The 25,820-nt window shown below is 45.8% G+C and overlaps 1 protein-coding gene across 1 annotated transcript in view; it reads left to right on the top strand.

Annotated features, from left to right (window-relative positions):
- The window catches only part of COL19A1 (collagen type XIX alpha 1 chain), a 2,318,824-nt gene that overhangs the window by 1,222,483 nt on the left and 1,070,521 nt on the right, over nucleotides 1–25,820 (top strand). The gene's annotated exons all lie outside the window — the stretch shown is intronic.

The following is a 25,820-nucleotide window of genomic DNA, read 5'->3' as shown; positions in this document are numbered from 1 at the left end:
TACACATATACATTGTCTGGATTGTATTTGACACCACAGCATGTACATCCCTCTGGTGCATTAGGCATGAGACCACCCACCACTGAGGTATAACATGGCTGCATCCCTGCGTAGGTTGACACAGCAATGTAATTTAACAACATGGAACATGCGGGCCTGGCTGCTCCTGCAAAGCGTCATTGAGTTAATTCCTATTCAAACTTTACCAAAACATATAGGCGGTGATTCTAACCGTGGCGGGCGGCGGTCGCCGCCCGCCATGCGGTTACCGCCAAATGACCGCACCGCGGTCACAAGACCGCGGCGGCCATTCTGGCTTTCCCGCTGTGCTGGCGGGCGACCGCCAAAAGGCCGCCCGCCAGCACAGCGGGAAAGACCCAGCAACGATGAAGCCGGCTCCGAATGGAGCCGGCGGAGTTGCTGGAGTGCGACGGGTGCAGTAGCACCCGTCGCGAATTTCAGTGTCTGCTAGGCAGACACTGAAATTGTTTTTGGGGCCCTCTTACGGGGCCCCTGCTGTGCCCATGCCATTGGCATGGGCACTGCAGGGGCCCCCAGGGGCCCCGCGGCACCCCCTACCGCCATCCTGTTCCTGGCGGGAGACCCGCCAGGAACAGGATGGCGGTAGGGGGTGTCAGAATCCCCATGGCGGCGGAGCGCGCTCCGCCGCCATGGAGGATTCTGTAGGGCAGCGCAAAACCGGCGGGAGACCGCCGGTTTTCCTAGTCTGACCGCGGCTGAACCGCCGTGGTCAGAATGCCCTGCGGGGCACCGCCGGTCTGTCGGCGGTGCTCCCGCCGACCCTGGCCCCGGCGGTCTGAGACCGCCGGGGTCAGAATGACCCCCATAGTGTACTTACAGGTAACCGACATGACAGCACCACAACTGTATAAAATCTGCACTAGGTACAAAGGTAAGGTATACAGGACAGTTCTGTCAGCGTATGCGCCAGGGGTTCTAATCTGGATCATGCCGGGGGGTCCGTTTGAACATACCCGGTGGGCAGATACGTGGTGGTGGAGGGCCAACTGGCTGGCACAACCCCTGCATTGCTGGCTATTTATGCTCCAAATTCCGGACACTCTTGGACAGCTGCACCCTAGCTCTTTTTCAGGACTCTCACATGCCCACTGTTTCGGGGAGGACTTTAGTTGTGTCCCAGACATTGCCCAGGACCAATCTATCCGACTGTGATGGGTGCCTGCTGTTGCATGGTGACCCAGTACTTTCGGGAAGGGTTAACTAATGGTAGATTGCATGATATCTGGCACCTTCACCATCCAGATGGAACTGAGTTCTCTTTCTACTCCCTAGTACACAGCTTACACACACGGATAGATCTCCTCCTCTTTACTGCAGCACTTTGCCCCCTGGTAACCCACTATGAATATTTGGCATGGACACTGTCTGACCATTACCCACTCCTACTGACACTACAATGATAGAGGGGTCATCCCTGCATTCCCATTTGGTGGCTGCAAGCAGAGGCTCTTCATGATGCCCCTTTCTGGGATGTGCTGATGACACATATTTTGCAGTAATTCACACTGAACGCGTGGACCACTTCACATCGGGCAATGAAGTGTTAAGCTCACACAGTGGTTTTACAGGATTACTGCATCACTACAAGTTGAGGGGGCAGAAAGAAACTCCACAGGGAGCTTAGCACAAGTGAAGAGGAAATGTGAAAGTTTGAGGTGAGATCACTGCAAAGTATAGCAGAGGCCAATAGACTACACCAGTTGAGGTCAGAACAGTGAAAAACTGAGGCACGCACGACTTTGGAAATTGAACTTTAAGCACCATCTGGCCCAGTTTCATGATGAGGGTGACAGCATGGAACGACTCTTGGCGACTGATCGTGCTCTCCCATCAGAGCATTGAGACTAGATGATGGGGGTATTGTTAGTACTAAGATAGAAACAAATGATGCCTTTGTCACTTATTATCGTATGTTGTACTTGGAGACCTCTTCCCCATCAGTTGAAGCTCTAAGGACCCTCTTTCCGTCAATCCGGCTGCCTCGCCTGGGCCTGCTTAAAAATGTAGAACTTGATGCTCCTGCAGATTGAAGAGATACATTTAGCCATCACCCAAATGGCCCATGCCAAGACCGTAGGTACAGATGGCCTCCCTCTAGAGTATTATACAGCCTTCTCCGCCACGATGTCTTCCTGAATTTCAAAGATGAATAAAAAGTCATGGAATAGGGGCAGATTACCTGAAACTCTGAGGAGAGCATTTATAGTGGTGCTTTCCAAACTGGGCTGGGCCCCCCTTGACTTACGGTTATACTGATGGCTGTCACTCTTTAATCTTGACAACAAAATACTGGGTAAGAATTTAGCAAACCGGCTGTTGCCCATCATTGCACACCTTGTGCACAAAGGCGAAGATGAGTTCATCCCTGCCCGTAACACCTTTATTAATATCCATCGGCTCCTTGACCTCATGGGGAATAGCCGGACTGGAACTGGGATCCCAGTGGTGGTTTCACCTGAGATCGAGGGGGCCTTTGATACCCTATGGTGGGGATATCTGTTTGCACCCTTTTAGGTGATGCACTTTGGCCAGGGGTACTTGAGGTGGCTTCAAGTGCCTTATTGCCACCCAGCAGAATGGATAAAAATGGTACAGCTGATACTTGCCAGCTTCGACTGCCCTTTATCGTTGATTAATTTTGCTTTAGCCATGGAGCCACTAGACTGTGCACTGCACGTGTGCATGTTCAGAGGGCATTGAGTAACAGGGAGTACACCACATAATCTCCCTTCACGCTGATGGCGCTCTTGTGTATTTTCATGACACTGGGGCTTCACTCCCGGGTCTTATGGCCATCCTAGATGATTTTGGGGAGGTATTCAGCCTTAGAGTTAATTCGTCCAAATCTTTCTTTTCTCCTCTACACCAGATTCCAGCCTAGGATGGGGGGTGGTGGGCTTCCTCAGTCCAGGTTGGTGTGACAGTTCACCACACTCAAATACCTGAGCATACTGGTGTATCACAATGACGATGACCTCTTCGATGGAATTTTGGGGGGAGCCTGTACTCTATACGTGGAACTGTGCCATTCTGGATATCAGTACTATCCGGTGGGTAGAGTGGCGATCTCCAAGATGTTCATTCTTCCTCACCTACTTATTTATTTGCAGAATTGCCTCTTAGGCTTCCCACTTGCTTCTTTGCTGATCTCAACAAGCTCCTTGTGGAATTGATATGGGGTTCTGGTAGGTGCTGAGTGGTGCTCCCACTCTTTTTCATACATGCAGAAAGTGGGGCTGAGGGTCCCTAATTATGTGCCTTACTTTTCTGCTGCACAGCTGCAGTGTCTGGTTCGTTGGTGGGGAATGACCCCCTGCTCAGAGCGAGGGGCAATAGGCAGAATGTTAAATGGGACTCTCTTCACCGGGGCAGCGGCTCCTTCACCTGACATGCCAGATATCGGTTGTACATTATTGTTGGCTCCGGTATTTTAATGGCAAGACAACATCACCAGCATGTTCCCCATTAATACCTTTGTGGCCGACGCCTCCACTCCAGGGTGTAATCTGTAACCATGGGGTCCAAAGCTGGCAAGAGGTGGGATTGATACAGATGGGTTGTTTTTCTCTATTGAGGATGTCAGAGACTCCCATGGTATTTCCGCTGGACACTTTATGACATATTATTGATATACAGGGCTGTAACATCACACTGGAGGTTGAAATGGGAAGAGCCTGCCACAGCCCCACCCACTTCACATGGACATCACACATGGGGTTGCAGGCAGGCTTAATACAACCCCCTCTATAAGCCTTATTGACTCACAGATATTAACCGGACATTGGGGTACATGGAAACAGGTCATGCGACTTACAAATGCCACTTTCAGGTAAGCAATGGGAGCAATCCCTGAACCAGGTTTGTCATGTGTTGCGCAGCTCACTCTTTTGCTTCACACAATTCAACTATGTGCACCAGACATATCTCACACCACAACAGATAGTACACATCTTCCCAACAGCTACATCGTCCTGCCTGAGGTGTGGGACAATGGATGAAGGTTTTCCACATACTGTGGGAGTGCCCGGTGGTGGCACATACCTGGACAGAAATAGTTGTAGTAACAGCCACACTGGTTTACACAGCACTCCCACTCATGCCTGTGTCCTGCTCACTGGGAATACACGCAAGGGACAAATGGACAAATATTTACACAGCTTTGTTGATTTGTCCTTGCTCCTCCCCCCGAAAGTTTAGATGGCTCTGTGTATTGTTTAAATGGGCGCATGCAGATGCAGATCCCAATGTAGAAGTTCGCAGACAGGAAATTGATGGGACAGATGATATCAAATCTGGAGGCTAAGCCCTCCATGATGACATACCCTGAATTACTTTGAATAACTATGTGGACCCGGATTGTTTTCTGATGCTATGTCACTATGATACCCTGATTGTTGTTTTTAGCAATCTGAGGCAGGATGTCCTGTGGTGACACATATTCATACAACTTACCAGTGATAAACTTATGGCTTGGGATAGGCTTAACAACTTCAAAATGTATTATGTACTTTTAGCTCACTTTGGGTTTGTGTTAGTTTTTTTCTTTTCTTGTTTGTTATGCTTTTTACATATTTACAAGTCAACTTGATGGGCCCTGGTGGGCCATCCTGCCATGATTGGGGGAGAAGCTGGCAACCGCCTCACACCTACACTTGAAGAGGCTGTGTCCTGTCCCCACATAAAGGGCTGAATGCCCCCCTGTAGTGAGTCTGGAACCATGGCAGGAACTTCTTTGAAGTCCCCCCCTTCAAAGGCACCACTGGGTATAAGAACTGAACCTCAGACCCTACCACTTTAGTACACTTCAGAACCTGTAGATACCCTCCAGGAGGAAGGACTACTTTGCTGCTACAAGGGCTGACACTCTGGTGGACTGCTGATCTGGAAGAACATTTGCCTAGGTGTGCTGACCTGCTTCCTGCTGCCTTCCTTGCCTGGGTGAGAAGGACTGCACCTGAAACTGTCCATCTCAGAGTGACTACAAGGGCCAGCTGACTGGCCTCCTGACCTGATGTCTCAGAGACATAAAAGACTTCCAACCAACCCAACACTGCAACTGGACTCTGCCAGCTTTGACCCTAACCTGCCAAGTGGTGTCACCCCAGCCTTGGGCCCTTGGAGGATGATCTTCCGGTGGTTGTCCAGCAGAACCACTGCATCTCCCTCTGTTGCATGAGCAGAAGCATCTCACCTCTGCCATTGCAAGGCTACAACTAGAGCATCACATTCAGAACCAGCACTGTGGTGTTTCCCTTGGTGTTTCCCTCACCATTGCTGTTGACAACAGTTTTGATGGTGATGCGGAACTCTTTATTGCAGTCACTGCACTCGTCAGACCAGCGCATCGCCTCAACGTCGACACTGCTGGCACCCGCACCCAAACTCCGTTGCATCTCAACTCCGACGCATCGCCACCAATGTGTGGGAAACTTTGATGCATCTCCTCAACTGCAAGTGAAAAATTGACATATCTCCTCAATAGTGTGGTTGGGAACGGGGCAACACTCCTGCAATAAGATTTAAGGTACTTTGGTTCAGCTGGCTCAACTAGCCCCCTGTAGCTGGCCTGCACTCCATCACAGTGGGTCTGAACTTTAGACTTGTCCCGGTACGGCACGAACAGCTCCTGTTGGAGCTGTTTGCTTCTAAGCACTTTTTTACAGTTTATTCTTTAACAATTCATAACACAAGTTCTACTGTTTGGATTTTTGTCGCTTTGGTCTTGTTTTATTTATTAAATTATGTTCTATTTTTCTAACCAGGTGTGAGATATTTTTGTGTGGTTTTTTCACTGTTTTACATTTTTAAGAGTTGTACAAATACTTTACACCTTGCTTCTTAAGTTAAGCCTGCCTGCTCTCTGCCAAGCTACTAAAGTGTAAGCACAGGTTAATTTAGGGTGTGCTTGTTACTTACCCAGACTATGACTGTGATTCCTGCTTGATCAGGCTGCATAACCCTGTCAATCAGAAGGCCAATTTTTAACAGCCAGCAAAAAATAGAAGGAGGAAGACAAAAAGCTTGGGAATGACCATGCAAGAAGGGTCAAATCTAACACAGAGTGAAGGGGAAGAAGGAAAGTGGGGGAGGAGTGGAGTGAATGATGGATTGATTAATGAATGAATGGGTGAATGTATGCATGTATGTGCAGAGGAAGGAATTTATGCAGAGAATAGTTTTGAAAGGCATCAACCTCCAGGTAGTTATGGCAAGAAGGGCATAAAATGATTATTGTTTGATTGACTAATGGGGTGAGGGAAAGAGTGAAGAAAGATGGAAGTTGCTAATGAAAGGTCCAGAGGGTTTGGTGGAGAGGTGTAAGATGCAGAGTAATGTTCAGATTTTATATTTTTTAAAACTAAATTTTCCTGTTGCGACCCTCCAATTATCACTTATGCCCAAAATATTGTGATGAAAATTTCAAATAGAACCCGCATTTGAGTGGCAGAGGAGAGGAACCTCTATAACTAGGGAAGGTGGAGAACTATGCAGAGCCGATACATGTGGATAATAATATGGACTTGAATTATTGGACTATTGAGTTACTAGTAGGATGACAATCCTATGGGTTTAGAGATGGTGATTGTTCTGCTTGTTCAGATATGTTTATCAGTAAACTGCTATGAAATCTGTATATATCTTTTTAACATATTTATTGCATAAGATCCTATTTAATGGTGCAATATATGGATTAAAGGAGTTGTTGATTTGTGCGCAAGTGTGTGTACGTAAAGAGACTGATGGGTGTGAATGGACGTCCTTTTGCATTTTCTCCAAGGGCAGCAGCAGCTCTTGGACCAGCCCTGAAACGTCCTGTTGAGAATACACCTAATTGATCTAGATTTGGTCTAAATGTGATGGTCTGATTTGATCCTTACTTCCTAGAGTTTGTTCAATAAAAATAAATAATCAAATATGATTCATTTAATTATCTGACACCATTTATGTCTTCTGTTAGTCCGAAAAGTCACGATTGATTTTCAATTAGTGCCTCGAATGTTAAATATATGACACGTGAGGAACAGATGTGGATCAGTGTCCAAGCTATCAACTTTGGAACCTGATGATCAGATTTTACTTCCTGGCTCTGGCACTTGACTAAATGTTGCGTGCCCTTATACCAATCCCTTGATTTCCCTGTGCCTGAAATTGTAAATGTGCGATATAAGATTGAATTTTATAATTAGGTGAATACTTACTTAATGCAAATGATACTTTAGTCTCCTGACACCCAGTTAATGGCATGTGCATGGCTCCAAGGCTCCCCCACTGTTTATACTAAATATATTAAATAAATCCTTATATATCAATTATGAAAGAAGTATTATTTTATTCCCAATTGCCCATCACTTATATTTCAAAAGAATTCAAATGTATTACATGTTCAGCTCGAATTCTAAGCATGTCTGATCCTCTCGTTCTTTATTAGGAGGATCTTAACATGAATGTAGTAACCAGAAGACTACTCCACTCATAAGAATGAAAGGATTGGCAAAAACTATAAAGGAGGAACTTTAAGCATTACCTAAATATGTTGATTTACCCACAAATCACAGTCAATAATGTAAAATATATCCCAATGTGCTAATTGTTTGTGCAGCTTTTAAATAAAAAAGAAACTTCAGGGCTATTTCATATATACTTTGATAGCTAATATCACTATGTACAAATATTCTCGAATTCCTCCCAATATGTTTATTGCTTGGAGTACACTTTATGCACATCAATTTCTACAAAACTGCCATCATGATCAAACATTTTAGTCAGTATCTTCAGATTGCTATCATTTCCTGCAGCTACCTAAGCAATGTAGTGTCGAGTTCAAGTTATTGCTTTAGTGTTTTTCCTGGAGGTGGGATGCATTTGAGAAGTTTTCTTGACAAATGATTCAGACAACACTAATTAATATACAATGTATATTGTTGGCTTATTCATCCAGTAATATTGATTTCCACCAGCTATCTTACCCACTGTAGGTAATCAAAGGGGCCCCAGAGCGTTTCAATTAAAAGAACGCTCAGGGGCTCTGGATCCACTACCACTCATGCTATACAGTCTGCAACAGAAACCTAGAGGGATATTTAGGAGCCCCTTGTGCTGCATTAGCGTTTTTTTTTTATGCAAAAGTGGTGCTAAGGTGGCCTTATCCCGCACCATATTTACAAAGTCACGCAATAGATGTATTGTGCTGCTTTGCAACCCCTTGCACCACATTATGCCTGCGCCAGGCATAATGTATAAAAGGGGGCGTTCCAGCGATTGGAGGCCCGCAAACATGGCGCAGTGAAATTTAAGATGTCACTGCAATGTTTTTGGCATCATTTTTAAGAGAAGCCGTTAAAATGATGCCCCCATAGAAACCTATAGGCCTCCTTGCACTTAGCTACACTAGAGTCAACATTTTTGACACCAGCGTAGCAAAGCACCAAAATAGCTTAAAAAAGTTTGACGCCATTGTGCTAACAACTGCCATGGTGCACTCTATTAGAAATATGCTGCAAGCATGGTGTCTCTAGGTGCCGGTAGGGGGGTGCAGACAAAGTGGCGCATCAGCTCTGATGCACCACTTTTTAATAGATATTGGCCGTAATGCCATTTTAAGCTTCTTTCACTACGTGGGAAGATGTGGGTAAGCAGCTGAAGGTTTATCTCACGAGAGGCGATGTGGAGTGAGTCTAGATAAAGTACAACACAATAATCCAAGCAACAATGAAATATAAAAGTTCAGCCAATTGTGTTTGCAGAACAGTTTTAAAAATACTATACATGCATTTATATATATATAAATGGTTAATGGTTAGTTATGGTTCAGCAAACACAAACCACAAGAACCCCGTAATTTCGCCAGTTATGGTAAGTGACACACAACACACTATAATTCAGGCTGCCCTCCATGTTTTGCTTTTGGTAAACTGCTAACTTTCCACATGCCATTGTCAAAGTGGTGTACTGAGCATGGAGGGTGGCTTGAGGTATGCCTCCTTCATGTCAACATAAATCATTTTGTGTCACAAGTACCAGAGTCACTACTTACAAGTACTACACACGCAATGTCAATCGGAAAGAAAGTGTGGTTGCAGTCCTTCTAAAATATTATGGCTATGGGTCTAATGTCCTTAGCCTTTTTTCGGTTTCGTAGCTGGTAAGTCACAAAATCTCACGCTTTGTGAGCGTAAAAAGGCAAGTTGTTGTTTAGACAAGTTTCTATTTACAAAAAACACATTTCAAATCATAAATGACTTTCTAATTTGCAAAATATTCTTTTCAAAGTATTACAGTTCAGAAGGAGGGGCGTGAAAAAGGTGTCTCCCTCCTACTGAACTGCAATGGAATCAACCAGTAGTTTGTGACTGGAATTGGCATCAGAACTAATTAATCTGATGTTGGTCCTCCAAAAGGGGGTGATAAGTCGTTTTCAAAGTGCAAGCATTACCATTGCAGCAGCTTCCACCTTATGAACGTGCATGCCGGGTATTGGGGGAGCAGAAAGTGAGAGAGGTAACGATTGCATGCTCGCCCTGATACCATTCGCTGAATAAATATGTAAAATAAGCCCCAGAACTGTAGTTTTGCTGTATCCAGCAAGCCATTCAAAGAGAGTTGCAAAAGTAAGAGGGAGTGACAAGTGTTTTAGTGAATCTCTGTGAATAGGAATTTTGTAAAGTGACTGATAGCGCAAAATAAAAATGGTGTCACAAAGAAGTTGCTGTGTAAAAATTACTGACTGCTTTATAACCCTGCATCTCTTTAAAAAGTGATCTGAGTTTTTGAGGGTTTAGGTCTTGGGTATAACAAAGGGTAACAAGCATTTGCAATGCAGTGGGTCTCGCGTTTGCTCGAGTTAGAGCTATTAGCATTGTAAACTCCTAACTGGACTTTTCTTGCTACATAAATTGAAAATGAAAAGTAAAACAGTTTCACATAACTAACCGGACTTTTCTTGCCATATAAACTGAAAAGTAAAAGTTTTACATCAGCGAGTCGACGGCCGCATCAGCACAAAGCAGACAAACAAAGGGAAATAAAAATTTGCTTGCAGTGAAACCTATCGCCAAAAGTGCAATTAAGCATGTGAGTGGCAAAAGTGCAATTATCTATGTAACCGTCAAAAGTGCAATTACCTATGTAACAGGATCGATGTCATGCAAAACGCTCGACTACTGTCCAGCGAGATTGCGCTGCTAAATAAAGAGAAAACCAGATGAAAAACATTAAGCCTCGTATGTTTTCAGTAGTTGGTCAATGCGCTCGAGGAAGGCTAAACCCCAGAAAAGGTGTGACATATGCATGCCTTTCACTAATGAAAGCAAGTGGTTTTTAATAGGCAAGCCAACGAACCATTAAAAGTGACTGACGTGACATGGGCGTGGTTAGAAGCCCAAGGAGAGATTACTACAGGGGATGGAGCGCTTTGCGCTCGCCCGCAAAAAGCCAGTCAAGATTTCAAAATGATTAAAAAAAACTATCATTGGAAAAAAAAGATATTTATACCTCACTCACACATGTTGGATACGGAATCTTGAAACATGACCCACAGACTTTAGAAGAAAATGAGCATTCATCTGGAGCTGTACCTAGTACATCACTGAATACTGGGGCAAACACTGCGGTCAGAAAATATTTGCCAATCACTTGCAGCGCACCAATAAAAGATGGCTTGCTGAAAAGTGGGGACATTTCAGAGCCTTCTGCATCCGAGCTGAGTGGAAGTGCCGGCAGATGCACACAAAAAAACCAGCAATCAGCACGATAACGAGGCGGCCTGCTGAGGCTTTGATAACCGCTGAGACCTGCTTCCAGCTGGCGACGTCTCAGCCTCAGTCCAGGGAGCTCACGAGCAAGCGGCTGCAGCAATTTTCAACACACAGATAGCTCTGAAAATTGCTTTAGTGTTGCTTATATGGCATGCAGATCATTTCCTGCGAGTCCCTGGACAGCTTTTCTGCGCAACGGTTCCCCGGAGAGCGCCACTTTAGGAGAGAAAATAACACTCGGAAATGTTCCATTCTTCATCTATCCATTCTCACTTCAGCTAACTATCCCGACTAAGAATTCCAGAAACGGAAGGATCTGACACGACGTTATGAATATGCTTCTTTATATTACTGGTTTTTGTTTCTTAACGGAATGTTCCTGACATAACCCAGGAGACAAGATGGCACTTTATATGAGGACGACAAATTTATTTTTTATGAGACAATCCACTAAGAGTTTCTGTATCTCATAAAATATGCTTGTCTGAAGCGAATGGATGCTTGAATGAATGTCTTGTCATACACAACCTCTTCGTGTTTGGTAAAACCACTGAAGCATCGCCACTAGTCACTACATTCTGCATGCCTGATTGGCTCTCGTAAACCAAAGACTGACTGTAAATCATTTTAAGAGTGAGTAACTTCACATGAGGTTACTCTGAAAATAAGGAAGCAGACGTTGTTTCCATATTTGGAGCGCATGGCAGCTCCAAAACAGGCCTACAGGAATTATAATGCCGTGGTTGCAGAAAAGATTAAGTTGGGAAATTACTGAACATCAAGTCCATTTTTGAAATTTTTAGGTCGAGCATAGCAGCCTGCGAGCGCTGCTTTTCTGACGTGTTGGTATGTATCTGGGCTTTTAACAGCGCCCACCATAAGCCCATCACTATCCCACGTTCATGGGCTTGCCTTTCAAAAATCCTTTGTTTTCGTTGGTAACTGGTTTTCGTTTGTCCTTCCTTAGGGTGGTTTTGTTACTGCCTTGGCCATCGACCCTGTTACATGGATAATGAGTCCAGGGCACGTAACTCAAATGCACCTAGTGGGCCTATAGCACTGATTCTGCCACCCACATGAGTAGCCTTGTAAACATGTCTCAGACCTGCCATTTCAGTGTCTTTGTGTGCAGTTTTAAACTGCCATGTCAACTTGACAAGTGCATACACTTGCCAGGCCCAAACCTTCCCTTTTAGTACATGTAAGGCCCCCCTCAGATAGGCCCAAGGTAGCCCCATGGGCAGGATGCAGTGCATTTAAAAGGTAGGACATGTACTAGTGGGTTTTACATGTCCTGATAGTGATATACTGACAAGTTTGTTTTTCACTATAGCAAGGCCTATATCTCTCATAGGTTAATATGGGTATTGCCTTGAAATATCTCTTAAGCACAATTTCCCATTGAGAGCAGGCAGAGATGTGGAGTTTGGGATCTCTGAAATAACAATGTAATTTTTTTTTTTTTAGTAAAGGTGGTTTGCAACTTGTGTGTTTGAAAATGCCACTTTTAGAAAATGGACATTTCCTTGCTTAACCATTCTGTGCCTCTGCCTGGCTGTAAAATACATGTCTGGGTCAGGATGTGTGAGAAAGTAGCCCTTTTCTAGCATGGTAACCCCCATTTTTGGCCTGTTTGTCAGTGTGTTTGACTGTGACACTGGGATCCTGCTAGCCAGAACCACAGTGCTTATGGTTTTTGGCCTGTTTGTCAGTATGTTTGACTGTTTGTAAGTATGCTAGACTGTGTCACTGGGATCCTGCTAACCAGGACCCGAGTGCTTATGCTCTCTCTGTTTCCAAATTTGTCACTACATACTGGCAACCCCTTATAAGTCCATAGAATATGGTGCTTAGGGACCCAGGGCACTGGTGTTTCAGGGGATCCCTATGGGCTGTAGCATTACTTTTGCCACCGATAGGGAGCCCATGCAAAGGCTTCTACAGGACTGCTATTGCAGCCTGTATGAAATGGTGCATGCACCATTTCACAACCATTTACACTGCACCAGGTCACTTATAAGTCACCTATATGTCAGGCCTTCCAACCCTGAAGGATGCGTGCAAAGTACCTGTGTGTGAGGGCACCCCTGCACTAGCAGAGGTGTCCCCACACCATCCAGGACAACTTTCCTGGACTTCGTGAGTGCGGGGACACCGTTTTATAAGTGCACTGGACATAGGTCAATACCTATGTCCAGCTTCTCCAAGGTAACTCTGAATATGGCCATGTATACCAGCCTTCTCAGGTTTTCCAGGCATCCCCAGCTGCTGCCACCTCACAGACAGGTTTCTGCCCTCCTGTTGCTCAAGCAGCTTGAGCTCAGGAGGGCAGAACAAAGCATTTCCTTTGGGAGAGGGGTGTTACACTCTCTCCCTTTGGAAATAAGTGTTACAGGCATGGGGTGGTAGCCTCCCAGAGGCGCTGGAAATGCTTTAAAGGGCACAGATGGTGCCCTCCTTGCATAATCCAGTTTACACCAGTTCAGAGACCCCTAGTCCCTGCTCTGGCACGAAACTGGAGAAAGAAAAGGGGAGTGACCACTCCCCTGTCCATCACCACCCAGGGGGTGGTGCCCAGAGCTCCTCCAGAGTGTCCCTGGGATTTGCCATCTTGGATTCTAAAGTGGTGGGGCACTCTGGGAGCATCTGAGTGGCCAGTGGCAGCAGGTGACGTCAGAGCCCTCCCCTGATAGGTGCTTACCTGTGTAGCTAGCCAATTCTCCTTTCAGGGCTATTTAGGGTCTCTCCTCTGGGTGTTTCCTCAGATTCGGATTGCAAGACTCCAGCAGGAATCCTCTGCATTCTTTACTTCATCTTCTACCAATGGAACTGCATCTGGACCCTTCAGGAACTCTACAAACTGCAACAAAGAAGCAAAGAGGACTTCTGCAACATTGCTTTTTTCACTCCTGCCAGCAACTGCAACTGTTTCCAGGTCTTGCATCCTCCTAGGACTGCCTGTCTTTAGCCTGAACCAGAAGAAGCTAAGGAATCCCCCTTGAAGTGAAGGAGTCACTTCCTTGCTTCAGCAAGCACCCCTATGCAGCGACTACCGGTGGTGTGGATCCCCTCTCCTGACTATGAGCGTGGATCCAGCAACACCGGTGGTGGACCAAAGTGACCCTGACAGTCCCAAGGTCCAGCTATCCAACTTTGTTGGAGGTAAGCGCTTGCCTCCCCACGCAAGGAAGTATGCCCATGCACTGCGTGATTTGCAGTTGCCAAGGCTTGTGTGCGACCTTCCACAAAGTTCTTAGTGCACAGCACAGCTTAGGCCCCCAGCACTCTATTCTGTGACGCACAGCTTCCTGAGTCGTTCTCCAGCGGCGTGGGATCCCTTTGTGCTGTGCTGCATGGGCCTCCATTTGCACCTTTTTGTCCCCATGCGGTGGGACTCCTGTGCGCGCTGCCTGTTCTTCTGAGAGCTCTCTGAGTTACTGAGAGCCCTCTCTGTCTCCTCTTCTTGGGTAGAGGCCACCAGGTACCTCCTGGTCCCGGGCAGCACCATTTCCCGCTAACCACGTGCTTTCCGTCTGCCAAGGCTTGTTGGTGAAATCAGGTGACGCAAACCAGACTGCAATCATCCATCCGGCGTGGACATAACCAGCACCAACCTGGAACCTGCATCCATCTTCTTGGGTGCAGTACTGACCGTTCTTCTTCACCACTGGTTCTTCTTTTGCACCTTCATCTGGGTTAGAAGAGGCTCCTGTTCTCCCTGGACTCTTCAGTGCTTCTCAGACTTGGTCCCCTTCTTCCACAGGTCTTCAGGTCCAGAAATCCATTGTTGATGTCTTGCTGTCTCCTCTGGTTCTTGCATTATCTTCTATCATGACTTCTTGTGTGTTCTAGGAAACGTACTGTGATTTACTCCTGTTTTCCTGGGCTCTGGGGTGGGTTCTTTTACTTACGTTTGGTATTTTCTTACACTCCCAACGCCCATGCATACACTACAATTGCCTAGGTGAGAAACCGACTTTCACATTCCACTATTTTAGTATATGGTTTGTGTACCTCTATTTTTGTAACACTGAGTATTTTCTTTCATGTGTGTGAGTACTGTGTGACTGCAGTGGTATTGCAAGAGCTTTGCATGTCTCCTAGATAAGCCTTCGCTGCTCAGCTACAGCTACCCCTGGTTTCTAGACACTGACTACATTTCACTAATAAGGGATAACTAGACCTGGAATAAGGTATAAGTACCTTTGGTACCCACTATAAACCAGGCAGCAGGATGACAGTTGGGCTGGTTGTGAATTCACTCTAGACATTCACACAAAGGGAGGTGAGATGAGGTGGGCCCTGCATATCCTGATGGGTCTTCCTGGGCTAGAGTGGTAGGAGGAGCTGACACTTTAACCTAAATAGGGCTGTGCCTGTCCTTACACAATACAGTCTCCAACCCCTTAGAGTGTGTCTGGGGCCAGGGCTGGAAAGGCAGGGTCCTGTGCACTACAAAGATTTTCCTTTGAAGTTTTCCTACTTCAAAAGCAGAAATGAGTATATGTATTGGATCCAAAGCCCTAGACTTTTAGAACACTTCTGGCAAGGAGAAGAGCTGTGGGGAGGAGTACTGCCCCTCTGCCGTGTGTGATTTTCTAGGTTGGCCTGTAGTTGCTGCTTCTGTTTTGTTGAGGTCAAAGATTGGACTTTGCTGTATATTCTGCTTGTGAAGTTTCTCCAAGGGCTTGGACTGAGCTTGCTTCCTGTTGAAGCCTCAGGGACATCAAAGACTTCACCTGCCAGCCCCGCTGGGTTCTCTTGTTGAGGATCCTGACCTGCCAAGAGGTGCCCACTCCATTTACTGGGCCCTTGAAATCTGGCATAAAACAAGAAGAACCAGGCACATCAACTCTGAAAGACTCCAGAACAGCTGCCCGACTCCATGCCTCTGCCTGCACCCAAAGCTGTGGTTCTCACTGAAGTGTGACGACCGTGACCGACACCGCAGGCCAGATGCCACCACAGTGCCTCTGAAGTCCTGCAATACCGTGAGTCCCTAGTGCCGTGTCACCAATGTGCGACAACCCTTTCCGCCGCGGTGCCTGTGGCCCCGTGGTGTGACAGCGACACCCCAAAGTCACCTCATTGCGTCTTGATCCGCTGGACTCATCGACCCCGCCTTGATCAAAAGGAACCGCTGCCTCACCTCTGACATCACCTGACCCCCGCTGCTTCTGTAAGGAACCGATGCCTCACCTCCCCTCCGTAGCTGTAAGAAACCGACAACTCACTCCCTGCGCAGCCGCACTGGCTCCCACAACACCTTATCTCCCCAACTCTGTGCCACATCTTTGACTCTTTCTCATTTCTAAGGTACTGTACCTGGGGTCCATGCGACTCTGTGACCAGTGCCTCACTTCTTTGCGAGTGGCGTCAGTCTGTTGGGAATGACTCCACTATGACGTGATAGCACCAGTTAGAAGTAGTATGATTCTAAGTGCTTTAGTAGGATTTAGGGGGTGATTCCAACTCTGGCGGGCGGCTACTGCCGCCCGCCAGGCGGAAACCGCCATTTGGCCGCCACGCTGCCAAAATTCCGCGGCCCCCATTCTGACATTCCAGCTGGGCCGGCGGGCGCTAACCAAGTTAGCGCCCGCCGGCCCAGCGGGAATGAGGCCGCAACACAGGAGCTGGCGCCGAATGGAGCCGGCGGTGTTGCGGCGGTGCGACGGGTGCAGTTGCAGTTGCCATGCAGACAGTGAAAAGCAGGCCGGGGCCCTGTTAGGGGGCCCCTGCACTGCCCATGCCAGTGGCATGGGCAGTGCAGGGGCCCCAGGACACCCGTTACCACCAGCCTCTTCCTGGCGGTGAAAACCGCCAGAAACAGGCTGGCGGTACGGGGGTCAGAATCCCCAGGGCAGCGCTGCTTGCAGCGCTGCCCTGGCGGATTCTCCCAGCCAGGGCAAAAACAGCGGATGACCGCCGGCCCCGGCAATCCGACCGCGGCTTTACCGCCGCGGTCGGAATGGGGATTGAAGCACCGCCAGCCTGTTGGCGGTGCTTCCGTCATTCGTGGACCGCCAGGGTCAGAATGACCCCCTTAATCTCTAAAAAAATCATATGTTTGCTTGTGTATTTTGGATTTTTATCATTTTGGTCTTGTTTTACTTAGATAAATATTTGCTATTTTTATGAACTGGTGTCTATATGTAGTGTATTCACAGTGTTACTGTGTGTGGGTACAAATACTTAACACCTGCCTCGGACCACAAACTGTGAGAGCCATATTAGCCCACTATAAAGATGGTGGTAAACACATTGCAGTATATATACAATAAATACGACAACCAAACAATCAATGCATAGCAATCATCAGTATTCTCAAAATAACAAAGAAAAACTGCTTTGACTTAGTACCGGGATGCCGATACAGCAAACTAAACATAATCATTCTATAAAACTTGTAGAATACAGACTGCCAGTGTTAGACCTGACAGCCTTAGGGTGGTCATCCCCTAACTTTTTTGTCTGTCTGCCTCCGTCCATTTTTCTAACCCTGTTTTTGCTGGTTTTAGGACTCCCCACACTTTACCACAGCTGACCAGCGCTAAAATGCCTATGCTCTCTCCCCCCTAAACATGGTAGCATTGGTTCCTACCCAATTGACATATTTATTTAATTTTCCAGTAAGTCCTTAGTAATGTGCGCTATATGTGCCCAGGGTCTGTAAATTAAATGCTACTAGTGGGCCTGCAGCACTGATTGTGCCACCCACATGAGTAGCCCCTTAACCATGTCTCAGGCCTGGCATTGCTAGACCTGTGTGTGCTGCAGTTTATTACCACTTCTACTTGGCATTTAAAACTACTTGCCATGCCTGAAACCCTCTTTTTTCTACATATAAGTCACCCCCTAAGCTAGGCCCTAGGTAACTCATAGGGCAGGGTGCTATGTAGGTAAAAGGCATGACATGTACTTATGTGTTTTACATGTCCTGGTAGTGAAAAACTCATAAACTCGTTTTTCACTACTGAGAGGTCTGTTCCTCTCATAGACAAGCATTAGAACTGCCCTCATATACTTTGAAGTCGTAGATTCTGATCTAGAAGGAGTAGCCCTGTCATATTTAGCATTGCCAGAATGGTAATAGAAAATCCTGCTTATTGGTGAAGTTGGAGTTATTATTGCTATTTTAGAAATGAAACATTTAGAAAGTGGACCTACCTCTGCACTTATAACCACCTGTGCCCTACAGTCTGTCTCCAATCCATGTCTGATCTGTGCTGGTTGACAGCTCCCCTTGTGCATTCCATCCAGACAACCACAAACACAGGACACTCAGTCACATCTGCACTCACCTACATACTGAATTGGTCTTCCTGGGCAGGAAGGGTGGAAGGCCTGTGGCCTGCCCTCACACAAAGGACTGATAACCCCCACAGGGATCCTGACTGACAGGACTTGCCTGAAAGTGACACTTGTGCACTTTAAACCACTCTTTAAAGTTTCCCCCACTTCAAAGGCATTTTTGGGTGTATAAACTGAGTCTCTGACCCCACCAAATAAGACACTTTTGGATTTGCACCTGAACTCTGCCAGAGGAACTGTCTGGCTGCCTAAAGGACTCATCTTGACTGCTTTGCTGAGAAGGATTGCTGCCCTGCTTGTTGCCCTGCTGCCCTGCTGGTCTCAGACTTTGCTGGAAGGACTCTGCCTTCACCAAAGGGGCTCTCCAAGGGCTTGGATTTAGCTTGCCTCCTGTTCCGAAGTCTCAGGGACAGCAAAGTCTACACCTACTAGCTTTTAGCTAGTTTTCTGACTTCAGCGACACCAGGAATGACATCAGCGATGCCAGCTCCGATACCGAGCCTGCTCCCACTCCATAGACATCGCTACAAGCAATGACCGCTGCCTGCAACGCAAGTCCAACGTGCCATTACACTTCTGATGTCACACAGTGTAATCGCGACACTGCGAAGTCGACTCATCACGTCTTGACCAACTGGATGCATTGAACCACCGTACCAGCTCGCCCTGCAACCAGACAGATCCAAAGCCTGACCTCTCCTGTCTTGCAGTATGGAAACAACATCTCACCTCCCTAGATGCCGTAAGGGGCTGATGCCGCACTGGCCCCAGTGACGCTTCATCTCCACGACTCTGTGCGACGTCTTTGTTTCTTCGGTTTCAAAGGTACTGTACTTAGGGGTGTGTGTGACTCTGTGACCGCCGCCTATGGCATCAAATTATTGGAAACAACTCCGTCAACGACGTGGGGTTGATAGCCCTGTTGGAGCTATTACATTTCTAAACGAGTTAGTGTAATATCATCTTTAAAAATTCATAACTTTCCTTGTGTACATTGGATTTTCATTGTTCTGACCTTAGTTCATTCAGATACATATTATCTATGTTTTAAAACCTGTGTGGTGTATTTTTGTGGTGTTTTAACTGTGTTACTGTATGAGTTATTGCACAAATACTTTACACATTGCTTCTAAGTGAAGCCTAACTGCTCTGTGCCAATCTACTGGAGGGTTAGCACAGGATAATTTGGGTTGTGTTGTGACTTACCCTGACTAGGATTGTGCCCCCTACTTGGACAAGGGTGTATAGAGACCTGATTTCTAACAGCTGACCTCTGCAGTTGTACAGCATATGGCTTATTCACATAAATTCTGAGCAGATGCTCCAGATAGAGGGATTGCAGTAGAGTAAGAGGATCATAGATACTGAACATATTACTGTATATGTGCAATCAATAAATTAAACAGTCCGTCAATGCATTGCAGTTATTTGTATTGACAAAATAGCAAAACATGAAATTAATTTGTGTAATAATGTGTGTTTGGCTCCGGTAAATGAAAATGTGCCATGCAGATATACAAAGGCAGGTGTGAAAACTGCAAATAAAAGTTATCATGTACAGCAAACCCACAACATTGCAGAGGCCCAAATTAAATACATCAAGAGGTGAAAGACTGCATCATTATTCTTCATAGACTAAAGGAGACATCAGAGTATCAGGCTCTTTCAAGGCATATACATGAGTATCAAACATTGGGCTATAAAATAAGATGAACTCACCTCTCATATCCCATGAATAATACCAATTTATTTAAAAAATAAATGCATTTACTCCAGTAACTACAATATTATAACAATATCAAAAGCATTGGCACCAAAAAACCAAATAAAATGCAATAAACGTGCAGTTAATTCAAGTATTACCACACCAATGAAGTGAAGATGAAGACGAAGAAAAAGGTAGTGGTGTTCCTCCCCACCACAAGCAGGAGAGAGCAGGTCGAACACTCCTTCCTTTTTTCCTCTAACACAAAGACACAACTGGTAGAAAAGAGGTTAAGATACCTGAAATAGAATAAAGCTATAAAAAGCATATAGCTGTAATGACCGTCATAGTTCAACTGTTAGAAAACAGCTGAATATGATGTATACAGGTCTTAATGCTATTAATCTCTATGCAGGTGTACACTCGACTGCTCATCACAATTCAGGCCATTCAGGATTAGTGTTTAGAGATCAATAATCAGTTCAGATTCCCTTTTCCTTCAAGGCAAAGCATAATTCCCCTCTCTGGGATTTCTAGCAATACATTGAACAGCATAAAAGGAAAACTTTGTCTGATCCTTACAATGGACAGCCTGGAAATGTCTTGCTATGGGGTACTTAGTGCCACCATTCAATAGCCCCCATGTTCTCTGTTAGAAATGGGGTCTTTGGTTGGCAGTCAGGTTACCCCCTGTCCTAGCAAGGACCCTCACTCTAGTCAGGGTAAAGGAGAATCACACTCAGTTAACCCCCGCTCACCCCCTTGGTACCTTGGCATGAGCAGGCAGGCTTAACTTAAAAGAAATGTGTAAAGTATTTATTCCAACACACACAGTAACATAGTGAATTACTACAAAATGACATAACACAGGTGTAGAAAAAAAGTTATTATTTTATCTAAATAAACAAGACCGAATACGATAGAAATCCACAATACATAGTTAAAATATGAATTTAGCACTTAAAAGCACAAAAATAGTACTTAGAGGCACAAATGCTGTAAGTTGATATGAAGTGGTGTCATAATGGAGTCGTTTCCTACAATGCGATACCAATGGCGCCATTTACAGAGTCGTTTGACCCCCAGGTACAGTACCTTAGCAAACAAGTAGAAAACAGGCAGGTGCACGGAGTCAGGGAGTGAGGTGTCGCTGGATTCAATGTGGCGTCAGTTCCAGTGATACGGGGCAGAAGGGCAGAGGCGTCGCACAGTGGCATCAGGTCCTTACTGCAGAGTAGTGGAGGTGAAGCGGCGTTGGTTGCAAAGTCTGTCCCTTGGTTCCAGCATGCACGAAGTCTGGTGAAGTCACGATACTTCATGGCGACGACACGGGGTCATGATGACATCACAGGGCTGCAGCTGCAGCAATGGCAACGGATGTCACGGATGTCGGACTTACAACACTCCTAAGTTAGAGAAGTCAGCGGGATCAGCGGCTGCAGTGACGCGAAGCCTACAGGGTCATCAGGGTCGTTGCACTTCTGTGAGGTCCACGGCCTCAGGGCAGGCGATGTCGCGTTCTGGGCAGCGTCGCCCTTTAAGAATTTGCATTGCATCGTCGGGTGACTTTAGACAGGTTTTTCTCTAGGAATTCACTTCTAGGGGCCCTGGAACTTGAATGGCACCCTTTAGCAAGCTAGAGTCCACAGCAGGCAAACTCAGAAATGGGAGGTGAAGCCTTCGCTGTCTCTGAGGCTTGAAAATAGGCGGCAAGCTCTACTCCAAGCCATTGGAGATACCACTCAAGGAGGAATGCAAAAGAAAGTCCAGTCTCTTTTCCCTTGCACAGACAAAAGCAACAACTGCAGGGTAGCCGATCACAGCACAGTCACAGGCCAGGGCAGCACTTCTCCTCAGCTCTTCCACTCTTCTCCAGAAAGAGGTTCCTCTTGAATCCTTGAAGTAATCTGATTTGCCGGGGTTTTGGGTCCAATATTTATACCCCTTTCTGCCTTTGAAGTTGATAAACTTCAAAGCAAAGTCTCTCTTGTTCATAAGATTCTGCCTTGCCCAGGCCAGGCCGCAGACATACACCAGGGCGTTCGAGACTGCATTGTGTTAGGGCAGGCACAGCCCTTTCAGGTGTGAGTGACCACTCCTCCCTCCCATCCTAGCATAGATGGCTCATCAGGATATGCAGGCTAAACCCCAGCTTCCTTTGTGTCACTGACTAGAGGAGCGGTGCAAACAGCCCAACGGTCAAACTGACCCAGACAGGGAATCCACAGACAGGCAGAGTCACTGAATGGTTTAAGCAAGAAAATCCAGTGTCATTTTCGAACTCAAAATCCAAAAACCAACTTCACTAAAAGATGTATTTTTAAATTGTGAACTAAGGGACCCCAAACCCTGGATTTCTATCTGCTGTCAAACGGAATCTGCACTTTAATAATGTTTGATAGCAGCCCCCATGTTAACCTATGAGAGAGATAGGCCTTGCAACAGTGAAAACCAAATTTGGCAGTATTTCACTGCCAGGACATGTAAAACACATAAGTACATGTCCCGCCTTTAGCATACAATACACCTTGCCCATAGGGCTACCTAGAACCTACCTTAGGGGTGCCTTACATGTATAAAAAGGAAATGTTTAGGTCTGGCAAGTGGGTACACTTGCCAAGTCGAATTGGCAGTTTAAGCCTGCACAAACAGACACTACAGTGGCAGGTCGGAGCTATGTTTACAGGGCTCCTATGTGGGTGGCACAACCAGTGCTGCAGACCCACTCGTAGCATTTGAATTACAGGCCCTGGGCATCTCCAGTGCATTCTACTAGGGATGTACTAGTATATCAAATATGTCAATCATGGATTGCCAATTATACATACATTTTACACAGGAGCACCTGCACTTTAGCACTGGTTAGCAGTAGTAAAGTGCCCAGAGTAACAAAAACAGTAAAAACAGAGTCCAGCACACATCAAGAACCTGGGAAACAGAAGCAAAACGTTAGGGGAGACAACATCAAGGATGTCAAGTCTAACATGCTCCAACATTCGCTTCTTAACAGAGCATACAGTACTTCCAACATATCTCAAAGATCAAGGGCATTCAAGTACATAAATCACATACTGGGTGCTGCATCTCAGGAATTTTCTTATGGGGCATTTAAAACTACCCACTGTTGTGAATTATTTTTTTATCTGAGTATATTTGCACACTTTTCAAAACCCACATAGGAACAAGCCCTGTAATCCAGGTTTCTTGTCAGCCTTTGTCAGAGTAATGTCACAGAGTACCAGGGTATCCCTCAAAGATTTGGCTTTGCAGTATGTGATATTAGGTTTTGGTGTTATTTTATTTCCAACAGTACTATCACTTTTGATGATCCCCCAATGTGTATTCAAAATTCTATGTACAGCTTTAGAGCTTATGTTAGAATCATTTTATGTGCAGGGTTGTTATTGGTGTTTGAGGAGTTAGTGAATATAATCTGATTCCTTGTTACACCTTCTACCTTCTTACTGGCCCTTTCAAGTACCCAATTAAGATATCTTCTCTCCTTGGTACATTGTATCATCACATTGCGTTCTCTACTGAAGGCAGCCTTAATGCTACAGTTCCGGTTTTCCGGGTGACCACGGAGGGCATGTAAAAGACTGTTGCTTACAGTGGGTTTTCTGAAAAGATGAGTTTGTAATTCTCCCTGCTGTACTTTGTCACATCTAGAGACTCAATGCTGTTGCTACTGGTGGTCAATGTAAAATTCAGATTATATGTATTGTTATTCAGAATCCTTACAAATTTAGAAATGTCCTCAACAGAACCCTTCCAATTGATATAAAGGCAATCAATGAACCTTAACCAAAGTACCACCTTTTCGCAATAAATATGCAGCGTAATGTCACTGAATACCTGCTCCCCCCACCAGTCTAGAAAAAGATTCTGCAAACTGGGGGCAAAGCAGGTGCCCATCTCTGTTTTGAGGATCTGATGGTTTAGAATAAAATCAAATAGGAAAATGTTGTTTTGTAGACACATTTGTATCTTTTCCAAAATCGTTTCAGTGTTATCAAGTAATCTAATGGGTCTGGCTCTCAAAAAATGGTGGAATGCCTGGATGATTGCTTCATGATCAATAACTGTATAAAGGGAGTTAACATCCAGGGTAGCCAATAGAAAGTCCTCTTCACAGCTTATCCCTGAGATTTTCCCCAGGAAATCCTTGGTGTCGTTCACATAAGAGGGAAGAGTGGTAACAACAAGGAAGTGTTGGCAGCCATCTTAGGACTCGGCCTCGGCCGAGTCCCACAAAAAAGGTTAAAAAGAAAGAAAAGGGGCCATGATAGAGTCGGCCTGACCCATTAGCTCTGATGGTGAGGTGCCAGAGGGACCCCACATGGCTAAAAAGCATTTTTTTAAAATCTTTGCCACGGATCCGTGACCGGCTCACAAATCTGCAACAAATTTTTATTTTAAATGAGGCACAGGCTCTCAAGTTTCGCCATTGAGAAGCCCCCAGGTGGTCTAAGACCTTAGGGAATTTATAGTTTAATGTGGGAGGGGGAGGCTGTTAAAAAAACTGCATATTTGTCCCAAAAAAAAAACTTTATAAATAAAGATCAAACATAGACAGACATTGACCAGAATAAAAGATATCTTGTGGACACAAAAATACCAAAGATATTAAGAGTTAGTGCAAGCAGCATATGCCATTTTAAGGTAAAAACAATGAATACATCCATACATAGTACCCAACCAGGAAAAAGTGTATCATATGAAATAAACAAAATTGTGCAAAATATGCAGATAAACAAAAGACTGTTGTTTCCCAATACTGGTAAGTGTACATCATCGCTTACAATCTGCAATTCTTAAACACCATAGGACAATGCATAATGAATTAGATTCATATATTGTATTTCACTGGTGTAGGAAGTTGGCTCTGTATGTGCTATTTCAAAGTAAGGAATAGCATGCACAGAGTCCAAGGGTTCCCCTTAGAGGTAAAATAGTGGTAAAAAGAGATAATTCTAATGCTCTATTTTGTGGTAGTGTGGTCGAGCAGTAGGCTTATCAAAGGAGTAGTGTTAAGCATTTGTTGTACATACACATAGACAATAAATGAGGTACACACACTCAGAGACAAATCCAGCCAATAGGTTTTGTTATAGAAAAATATCTTTTCTTAGTTTATTTTAAGAACCACAGGTTCAAATTTTACATGTAATAGCTCATTTGAAAGGTATTGCAGGTAAGTACTCTAGGAACTTTGAATCATTACTTTAGCATGTATACTTTTTACATAGAACACAATAAGCTGTTTTAAAAGTGGACACAGTGCAATTTTCACAGTTCCTGGGGGAGGTAAGTTATTGTTAGTTTCAACAGGTAAGTAAGGCACTTACAGGTTTCAGTTTTTGGTCCAAGGTAGCCCACCGTTGGGGGTTCAGAGCAACCCCAAAGTTATCACACCAGCAGCTCAGGGCCGGTCAGGTGCAAAGGTCAAAGAGGTGCCCAAAACACATAGGCTTCAATGGAGAGAAGGGGGTGCCCCGGTTCCAGTCTGCCAGCAGGTAAGTACCCGCGTCTTCGGAGGGCAGACCAGGGGGGTTTTGTAGGGCACCGGGGGGGACACAAGTCCACACAGAAAGTACACCCTCAGCAGCGCGGGGGCGGCCGGGTGCAGTGTGCAAACAAGCGTCGGGTTTCCTTTAGTTTTCAATGGGAGACCAAGGGGTCTCTTCAGCGATGCAGGCAGGCAAGGGGGGGGCTCCTCGGGGTAGCCGCCACCTGGACAAGGGAGAGGGCCTCCTGGGGGTCACTCCTGCACAGAAGGTCCGTTTCTTTAGGGGCTGGGGGCTGCGGGTGCAGGGTCTTTCCCAGCCGTCGGGAAATGGAGTTCAGACAGTCGCGGTCAGGGGGAGCCTGGGGATTCCCTCTGCAGGCGTCGCTGTGGGGGCTCAAGGGGGACAACTTTGGTTACTCACAGTCGTAGAGTCGCCGGAGGGTCCTCCCTGAGTTGGTTGTTCTTCACCAGTCGAGTCGGGGTCGCCGGGTGCAGTGTT

This window comes from Pleurodeles waltl, chromosome 5 (genome assembly GCF_031143425.1).
Source record: "Pleurodeles waltl isolate 20211129_DDA chromosome 5, aPleWal1.hap1.20221129, whole genome shotgun sequence".
NCBI classification, from domain to species: domain Eukaryota; kingdom Metazoa; phylum Chordata; class Amphibia; order Caudata; family Salamandridae; genus Pleurodeles; species Pleurodeles waltl.
Note: the sequence above shows the minus strand (reverse complement) of the source record. Positions and strands in the feature narration are given on the sequence as shown.